Source organism: Rhagoletis zephyria, unplaced genomic scaffold (genome assembly GCF_001687245.7).
Source record: "Rhagoletis zephyria isolate East Lansing unplaced genomic scaffold, Rhagoletis_zephyria_1.1 Rzeph_scaffold_00440, whole genome shotgun sequence".
In the NCBI taxonomy this organism is placed as follows: Eukaryota; Metazoa; Arthropoda; class Insecta; order Diptera; family Tephritidae; genus Rhagoletis; species Rhagoletis zephyria.
In genome coordinates this window covers 2,346-11,611 of record NW_016157524.1, presented here as the reverse complement: position 1 = coordinate 11,611, position 9,266 = coordinate 2,346, and the positions used below count along the sequence as shown (strand labels likewise).

Here is a 9,266-nt window from a genome sequence, read left to right as displayed (position 1 = left end):
CCTATATTGGCAGTAAGAGCTAGTACCGTCCGAAAACACTACAGTACAGATATATCAATAAACACGTACGAAAGAAAAGGAACACATACGTTTATAAATAAACATGTACACGACACATTTACAAAAACGGCACTCAAGTACACAATACATTGACAAAAACAGTACTAGACTGTCTCGCTTTGATTTCGGAATGCTTACACATTGAGATGTTAGCTTACTACCAATATAGAAATATTACATATATGCTCTAATCATTTCGATCTTTCCTCGACCTCATTTGTAAAGAAATGGATATTGTAGCAGCATGCTGGTAAGTTATATGAGCATGATGGTAAAATCACTTGATGGAGCCAGCAAGCTGGTGTCGTATATTTTCCCTTAAATACAAAACGGTTGTTGGTTGGAAAAATATTTCCTTTTTTCCAGAGTTCATTGTTTTTCTATACCATTACTTATTGAAAATGTTTGCGTGTATGCTTATATATGTATATGTAAGTAAAAAATTTGAGCTACCATTTTCAGCCACAACGACTTTTTTAGCTCTTTTTTAGCCCTTTTTTAAAGGAATTTGGCTACCACTAAAAATCATTCGCGGCAACACTGATCAGCACATACTAAAGTAAACAAACTGGAGANTTTAAAGGAATTTGGCTACCACTAAAAATGATTCGCGGCAACACTGATCAGCACATACTAAAGTAAACAAACTGGAGATTAATATCAGATTAACGAGAAATAAACTCAACAAACGTTGTGCTAACTAAATTTACTCACTTTTTCGTTGTATACTAGCATTAGTAATAAAATTTGCAATAAATAACTCAAAAAGGCCATATTTTCCTTTGTTTATTTACAAACATGTGTTTGTGATCAGCTGATTTTCTTACTTGCAAGTTTTCGCTGGTAAAAAATTTTCCAGCAGAAATTTGCAGCTTTCTATCACATTTTGCTCTCTCAATTTCCCCTACTTTGGAAGTTTTTGGGTACGAGAACGCAAAACCAGTAAAAGTTTTCTAAAACCTTAGATAGTTTGGCTACGAGTACACTCCTGGTGTCTTCGAGTTAGGGTTTGTACCCGTTACTCAGTAACGAATACATACTAGTCTTTGAGTAGTGTTTTGTTTCCTGATTACTTACAATAGTAAATAACGGCAGTAATTTTAATGAAAAATCAGGAGCCGTGGCAGTAAACCACAAACGGAGTTGCAGCAGCAAAAAGCACTGGGGTATAGATGCGTCGTTAAATATTTACTTATTTTTTAAATCTTCCATCTAAACTTACCAAATAACTGTTATATCGACGAAAAAGCAGGATCAGCGGCAGCGAACCACAAACGGAGTTTCAGCGGCAGGAAGCACTTACCTAAACAACTACATATAAGTCCTTTGGGAAAATCTCTAAACCGATATTTTTTTGCGGAATTAATGCTGAAATTTCTAATTTAACTTTCAGTTGCCAACGAATAAGAATAGATTAAATGTCAAAGAATTGTTCAGTAATTGCAAATCAGTGTTGGAATAGGAAATAAGGCTATAAAGTGTAGTTTTTTCAAGAGGGAAACATCGGTTTAGCTAAGGGAGCCAAGATGGTGGGTTAGAGCGAGAACGCTGTCTATATGCAATACCCTGTATTATTCCACCATGGTTATAACATTAATATCTTTCAGTGGTGCGTTTCTGTAACTCGTCTCGATCAATGTTCTCGATTGAAATAGGCGATTTGATGTAATTTGACGTCATTCTCACTTGTTATGTTTCTGTAAGAAAATGAGTCGAATTGGTCGACAACGCTGGATCTTCGACTGACGTGTTTCATTCCATTTCAGTAGGAATACTCGAGTGAATTTGTTTCTGTAACCAAATGAAACGAAGTATTGTCGATTATTTTTCTCACTTGCCTTTGAGCTGGTGACAACTGTATTTTGATGTGTGTATGTACACATTTCGTTTATTTGAATTTAAAATGGAAGACATTGGATCTAAAGCCAGCGTAAGTACTTATATATTTGTTAATATTTTGTGTACTTATGAATATTTAAATAAATACACATGTATATATGTTACAGAGAAATACATCGGGCCGGGTTACCAAAGGTCAAAAAAATCGGTTGCTCCAGCTAATGCAACAGCATCGNCGTGGCTATCATTGTAGCGCTGCTGGCTGGCATTCTCAACATTTCTGAATGGAGTCATTAGCCACGGCTGCAATGGATACCCAGAATCTCCAAGCAACCAACCAGTAGAGCCATTTGCAGTGTATGCATTTAGCATATGGGATTTTATTATACTGCTTTCCCAAATATAAGCGTCGTACGTACTTCCCCCATACCTTGCGAAGCACCCCAGGATATTTAAATCGAAATCGCACACCAATTGCACATTCTTGGAAAAGTATCCCTTCCGATTAATGTAGCAGTATTCTACATCACTTGATGGCTTCTTAATTTTGACGTGAGTGCAATCAATCGCTCCTAAGACGCCGGGAAATCTAGTTGCATTAAAAAGTTGTAAATAAACAACAAATGAAATGAATAACCACGAGTCGTTAAATTTGAAATAATTCACTTACCGTTTTTTTACTATATTCTGCTGCTCCAATGTTGTTGGGAATATAATATATCGTTGCGCCAAGTAGTTTTGCAAAATTTTTGTGACTTGATGTAGTATGCGGCTTACTTATGGCGCAAACGAAATCCTGACCGACGTCTCTAAGGTACGATTCTGTAGCATAATAGAGGAGTGCTACACACAGTCTAATGGAGTTTGGAATGAACGTATTCCTTACTGCTGTATCCATTAAAGGCTCCATTTCAACAAGAAGTTCAGTGACTGCTGCCCTACTGAAGCGAAACAACTCTATAAAGCGCGCCTCTGGAATGCTGAATGGATCTGTGGAGTCCCTCAAATACCGCCGTCGCATTCGCAGCATATTTCTGCGGCCCTGTTGTATCGCGAGTGTAGCTACCAACAAACTCAAAGCTGAAAACAAATATTTATCAATATAAAATTTTTTGTATACACATTTTTGTTTTCATGCTTACTTTTCAAAATGTTTTGACAAATAATTTTCAATTAGATTTCACACATTCCTTGTCGATTGGCATATCATTTCTCTCACTGTTCCACATTTTGTCGATTAATGCTTACTGAAACACTTTTTCTCCGCCAATCGACAAACTTGGATCGAATCGATATGACGTCACTATAATCGAGAATTTTGTCGATTTCTTACAGAAACGCGATACAGTTATTTTAAAATTTTTAAAGTAGAAATATGCGGATGTGTTGGACTTATTGCTTACCAGTGGATTTTAAAAACATTTCAAAAATAAATACTACCCTAAAGTCTTCTTATCTTTTTATAAAAGAGGAGGGTTTAAGTTTTCTTTGCATCATGTACTTTTTATATATGTATTACAACGGCTGAAAATATGCTGATAATTAGTTTTTTGACACTTTTGAGTCAAAATATCTCAAAAACTAGAGCCAATCAGAAATTTCTAAAGTCAGATTCTGCCGCAAAATTTTGTTGGCCAGTGTAATACATATCGGAGTTGTATAATGATTGAATTGGTTAGTTAAGTTTTCATTCACATGTATGTAATTAGTTTCAAAAACGTGATAGTTTTGATTTTAAAAATATAGCAACCACTTTCGAGATTGTTAAAAAATTTTAACTATAAAATATGTAGCGTGTTATTGAGAAAACTGTTTTCTAAGCAAACCTTTTATTATTGAATCATGATTTCCCATTGCTTATTTATACTATTTGTAACAAAAACAATTTGCTGACAGAAGAAAAAAGAACTTTGTTTATTGCAAAAATATAACTAAACTTAAAATGTCATATAATTCATATGAAGAAATTAATATTCGCAAACTAGTTTTGCTCAAGGTTCATAGAATAGAAGGTTACGACATGGTCCTGTCAAAAATTTGTTTTCCTCCAATGACGTAGTTGCGAAGTGAGTTCTGATTGGCTGAAATATTTTACGAAGAAGGAGAGTACACAAAACGCAGAAAATATAGCTGCCGTATAGCATAATTTAAGAATCCTAATCAAATGAGCAAAATTTCGCTACCGAAGTTGCAATTCATCTTTAGATATACGGTAAAACCTAAATTACCTTTTTCAGTGTAATTTTAACAATCAAAAACAGCGCATTTAAATTTTTAATAATTTAAATAAACTTATAGACGCAGAAAAAAGCACAAACTTCAACGCAAATTGTCAAACGGTAAATATCCGGGTTACACATACATATTTGAAATAAAACCTGAAGTATTTTTGACTAAAATAGTGTATTTTCATAAGATAATTTTTTAGGAATCTGGCAACTCCAAAAATTGAGCCATCTACATACGTCATANAAAAAAGCACAAACTTCAACGCAAATTGTCAAACGGTAAATATCCGGGTTACACATACATATTTGAAATAAAACCTGAAGTATTTTTGACTAAAATAGTGTATTTTCATAAGATAATTTTTTAGGAATCTGGCAACTCCAAAAATTGAGCCATCTACATACGTCATAAAGATGGCGGCCATGGCTGATGTCGTAACCTTGTATTCTATGAACCTTGAGTTTTACTTATGAAAAGTCTAACAAAATATAGGAAAAGCGTCGCCTGGCAAATTGGACATAGCGCTTTTGTATGAATTTTGTCTGCATGCTTTTTAATATGTTGAAAACATTGCTAGAAAACCTTAAAATGTTTGCGTGGAACCATGGCGCAATTAACAGGTAAAGTAATAAAAAAGCTTTCTCGCTTTATTTTCAGACATTCGGCTGCTTTTTCTAAAGCTCGTCGGCGATTTCAAGCATCCGTTGTTGGTTACCCCAGCAGCCGAGGCAATCGGAGATCGTCGTGTCACACGTACTTGTTGTCGGCTCGTGTTGATGGAAAATCAAAAATTTTTGATTTTCCATCAACGCGACCGCTTGACAAGCGGTCTGTTTGATAGTGGCGCAAAGCGTTGACAAGCATTAGTGTGTTAGTTTGTTGTGATATGTAAAATGAGCAAGTTCGCGGAAGATAAAGATTTTACGTTGCGTTTTATTGAAACTTATGCGTCCTTACCCGCTTTGTGGAATACTAAGTGCGAAGCATATTCCCACCGCGATGAAAAGTGTAAGCAATAATAATAATAATAATTAAAAATTCTAATAAAACTACTGCAGTGGCAAGTAGCAAAAAATCGTCATCCGATGAAGACATGTTTACGTCCGCCCACTACGAAATTTTATTGCAAATGGTGTTGACGCTTTATGCTTGAGTGTCGCCGGGCAAGCTTCAAGCACCCGACATTCAACCCGACACTCACACATGTACTCGTTGCTGGGGTAACCAACAACGGATGCTTGAAATCGCCGACGAGCTTAAGGCAATTTTTCAAATAGAACAGTGTCAACATCTTTCTTCTCGCTCTAATTACTTCACCTGGTATAATTCCGCCATGGCATGGATCAAACAAAAATTGCCTTTCCCGTCCACAGTATCTGTATGTATAACACAGAGAATATTGTTTTGAGTTTTATCTTAATTCAAATTTCTGCATCAGCATCACTTGCTTCACTATATCCGAACTGTGGATTTCGTTTACGAAGACGAAGCAAACATGTGGTACCAAATAGTGATGTAAAAATATATAAAATTTTACCTACTCTCAGACTTCTAAATTTGAACGTATACTCGGTACAAGCAGGTGGGACGAATGGCGCAATAAGCAGGTGAAGTAATAAAAAAACTGTCTCGCTTAATTTTCTGACATTCGGCTGTCTTACAGTCACATTTTATAGGAAATTTTTCAAATAAGGCGGTGTAAAAATCTTTCTTCTCACTCTAATATTACTTCACCTAAGGAATTTTGTTCAAAATTTTCATGATGTATGTACATTGAAATACATCGTCTGAAGGAACTAAATACTACTAGTATAAAAACACAATTCTATGAAATGAAAATTACATTTTTAAAGGAGTTGTTTTTGCATAATTTGGGCCACTGGAAAAACTATGATCTCCTCTAACTCAGAAAAAACATAGGTAACATATTTTTCGATCGAAAGCGTTTATTACAGTTAAATTAGGGTCGAATACTGGTAATCTAAAGATTTTTTTCTGCACTAGACAATTCTTTTCAATAATGCAACAATACTACTTTTTTATACACATAGATACTACAACAACAAGTTATAACACATGAAAAACTTTAACGCGAATATCTCCTCAATTATTGGAGATAAAACAAAGACGAGTTGATTTTCCTGTGTATTTTTTTAATATTTTAAACAGACTTTCAATAAAAAGCAAACACATTTTTTTGCTAATTTTTACATTTGTAAGTTATTTTATTCTGGGGTCCCATATACGTATACAAGTACTAAGTGACTGTGTGAAAATTACGTTAGCATTCCCCTTAGTGGTGGTCAAACCCCAGGAAGATTTTGCTCCCTCGCATCGCAATGTTATCTACACAGGGTTAAAGTTCCCCCTTTTTGGTAATAACTAGTATTCTTTTTCATTACATTCGGTTCTCCTTAGAAAAATTTGGGGCTTAATATTTTAGTGGAAATTTTAGCCATCTATAAGGAATTTTTTTAAACAGTGGGTCAAAAAGGCCCGTCCTGGTTCGAGTTGATGGGTTAAACTTTTGGAAAAAAGTAGACCAACCTTGTTTTCAATATGTAATCCGCAAAAAATCGTAAGAACTCCGTAATTTAACAGAACCGTTGATAAAAATTTATTGATAGCGACATAAATTACCCTAATAACTTAACTTTTTAAATTTTTTTATTTCTTTACATTTAAATAAAACACACGGATCCGAAGAGAACATAGAGAGCCATGTGTGTATGTATGTATGTATATACCTCAGACCTTCTTCTGTTCGCCCATCCATCAGAACCAGACACTCCACATTTTAATTCAAGTAGGGAGTAACGTAATTTAAATTTAAAACTAATTCAATGAATGAATTAAATAGAATTATAATCTTAATTGGCATGGCGAATGCCTAACGCTGACGAGATGACATGATAAGATTAGTATCCTCATGGCACTTTTGAATCTACGTTATGCGCAGTAGCGTCGGCGTTTCCAGACGCGCCGGCGTCACCGCCGCCGCCGACACTTTTTGAAGTTGACCACGCCGCCGCCGCAAAGCCTGTCGTCGTAAACCTCTAGTGCATGCAATAACACCATACGCAATAATTCCCATTACTTGGACATTAAAAAGCAGTTTCAGAAGTGAACTAGTGTCATTTTATTATTATTCTTTTTTTCTAAACGGTTATAATGCCGCCAGTGCATAATTGCGAAAGGAGAGGAGGGGGCGGCGCGCGAACGTGGAAACGGGGAAAAATTTTACTAGCAGAAATTAGCAGGAGAGCCAAAAAAATAAGAGCGTAAGAACGAGAGAGAGCTGCTAGTTTCTGCTAGTTTTTTGGGTTAAGAAACACTTTCCAGCAGAAATTAGTGATAATTTGTGAAAATTGTCTGTTAACAAACAAAGCTTTTGATTTTCTGTCCGAACGACTTGATGATTCGGGTTTCCGCGTTCTCTTTTTTAAGCTCAATCTAGTTAGCTGCGCTGAAATGAAAAAATAAAGAAACAATTTGTTCGTGTTATTGTGCTCATTGTGTGCTATTTTCGGCCACTTTTGGTTTTTTTTTGGGCTCCGACCATTTGGTAAATAATTAAGACTTTGCTAAGTTAACCGTAACTTAGCAAAACATACATTCAATGAAGTCTTTTTACTACTTACCTGGGCTTTTTTTGTGCTTTTTATGTCCCAGTAAACATTGAAAACCCGCTAGACGTCACGCTATCTGGCCCACTTATTAAACTTTGGTCGTACACGGATAAATATTATTGAGGAATTACGTGCTATTTTTGGGCCTTTTAGAAACACCAAAATAATTATAGGAGCTCATTCAGTTTCCGAGATAATTAAGACTTAGCTGGGTTAACTGCAACCTAGCAGAACATCCATCCAGTGAAGACTTTTTACTGCTTATCTGGGTTTATTATTTTGGGCTTTTTATGTGCTTTGCAAATATTGTCCGTGAACTTTGAAAAATCGCTAAAGATATTGCCCAGTACCCATTGAAAACTCGCTTGACGTCGCGGTAGCCGACCAACTTTATAAGCTTTAGAATTAGGTGACATTTGTAGGCTTTTTAGCGGCGCCAAAATTATTTAAGGTGCTCACATAGTTTTCGGGATAATTAAGACTTTGCTGGGTTAAATTTAACTTAGCAAAACATCTATTCAGTGAACAACTTTTTACTGCTTACTTGGGCTTGTTTTTGGTGCTTTAAAAACATTGCCCAGTAAAAATTTAAAAATCGCTTGACGTCACGGTAGCCGACCAACTTTTTAAACTTTGGTCGAACACGTATATATATTGCTGCGGAATTAGGTGATATTTAGGGGCTTTTTAGGGCCGTCAAAATTATTTAAGGTGCTCACTCAGTTTCCGGGATAATTAAGACTTTACTGGGTTAAATGTAAGTTAGCAAAACATCTATTAAGTGAAGAGTTTTTGTTTAACGTTTTAAGTTTATGAACAACTGTCAAGTGTACTCATTGGGGTGTTTAATAAACTCAGAGTTTAATTTGACATTTGTTTGTTTCCTTTTTATTATTCACATTTAGGCTGTTCCCATACTCAAGGATTTAGACAGAAATAGTCCGAAGTAGCCGTTGTGCAGAATACCAACCGTTTAGAAATAAAGAAATAAAAAACGTAGCTAAATAGAACTTTTCATGTTGATTTCAACCATACCAAGGTTATTTGGCGCAAATAAAAACTAAAGCCCATAAAAGAGGTTAAAGTAAAATTTTTGATATTTTCTTATTATTTATAATATCTCGGAAACTATTTGACCGATCACAAACCTATTGATGCTAAATTAAAGATTATTTAAGTACCTTTTACGCGACGTATACAGTATAAGCTTTTTGAAAAGAAATTTTAAATAAACACTATTTAAATAAAAATATATATTTATATATTTTTTGGTCATTAGTAATTTCTGGCTTAAAAATTTAAAAATAAAATTATAGTTAAAAAACTAAAAACACGCTTTTATTACAACAAGAACCAAAAAGTATAAAAAAATTTATAGATATAGCGATTCCGTTTAAGAAGTTCCCTAACTTGATTTAATTTAACTTTTTTAAATTAGCTAAAAATAGGATTAAAGTGATTGGCCCGTAGTCATAGTCAAAATAAAGTCCACTCTAAAGTTAGTTGCAG

The 9,266-nt window shown here is 34.8% G+C and overlaps 1 pseudogene; it reads right to left on the bottom strand.

Annotated features, from left to right (window-relative positions):
* Positions 1 to 2,085: 2,085 nt before the first annotated feature.
* Positions 2,086 to 2,797, bottom strand: LOC108359705 (putative nuclease HARBI1; annotated as a pseudogene).
* Between the last annotated feature and the right edge of the window lie 6,469 nt (positions 2,798 to 9,266).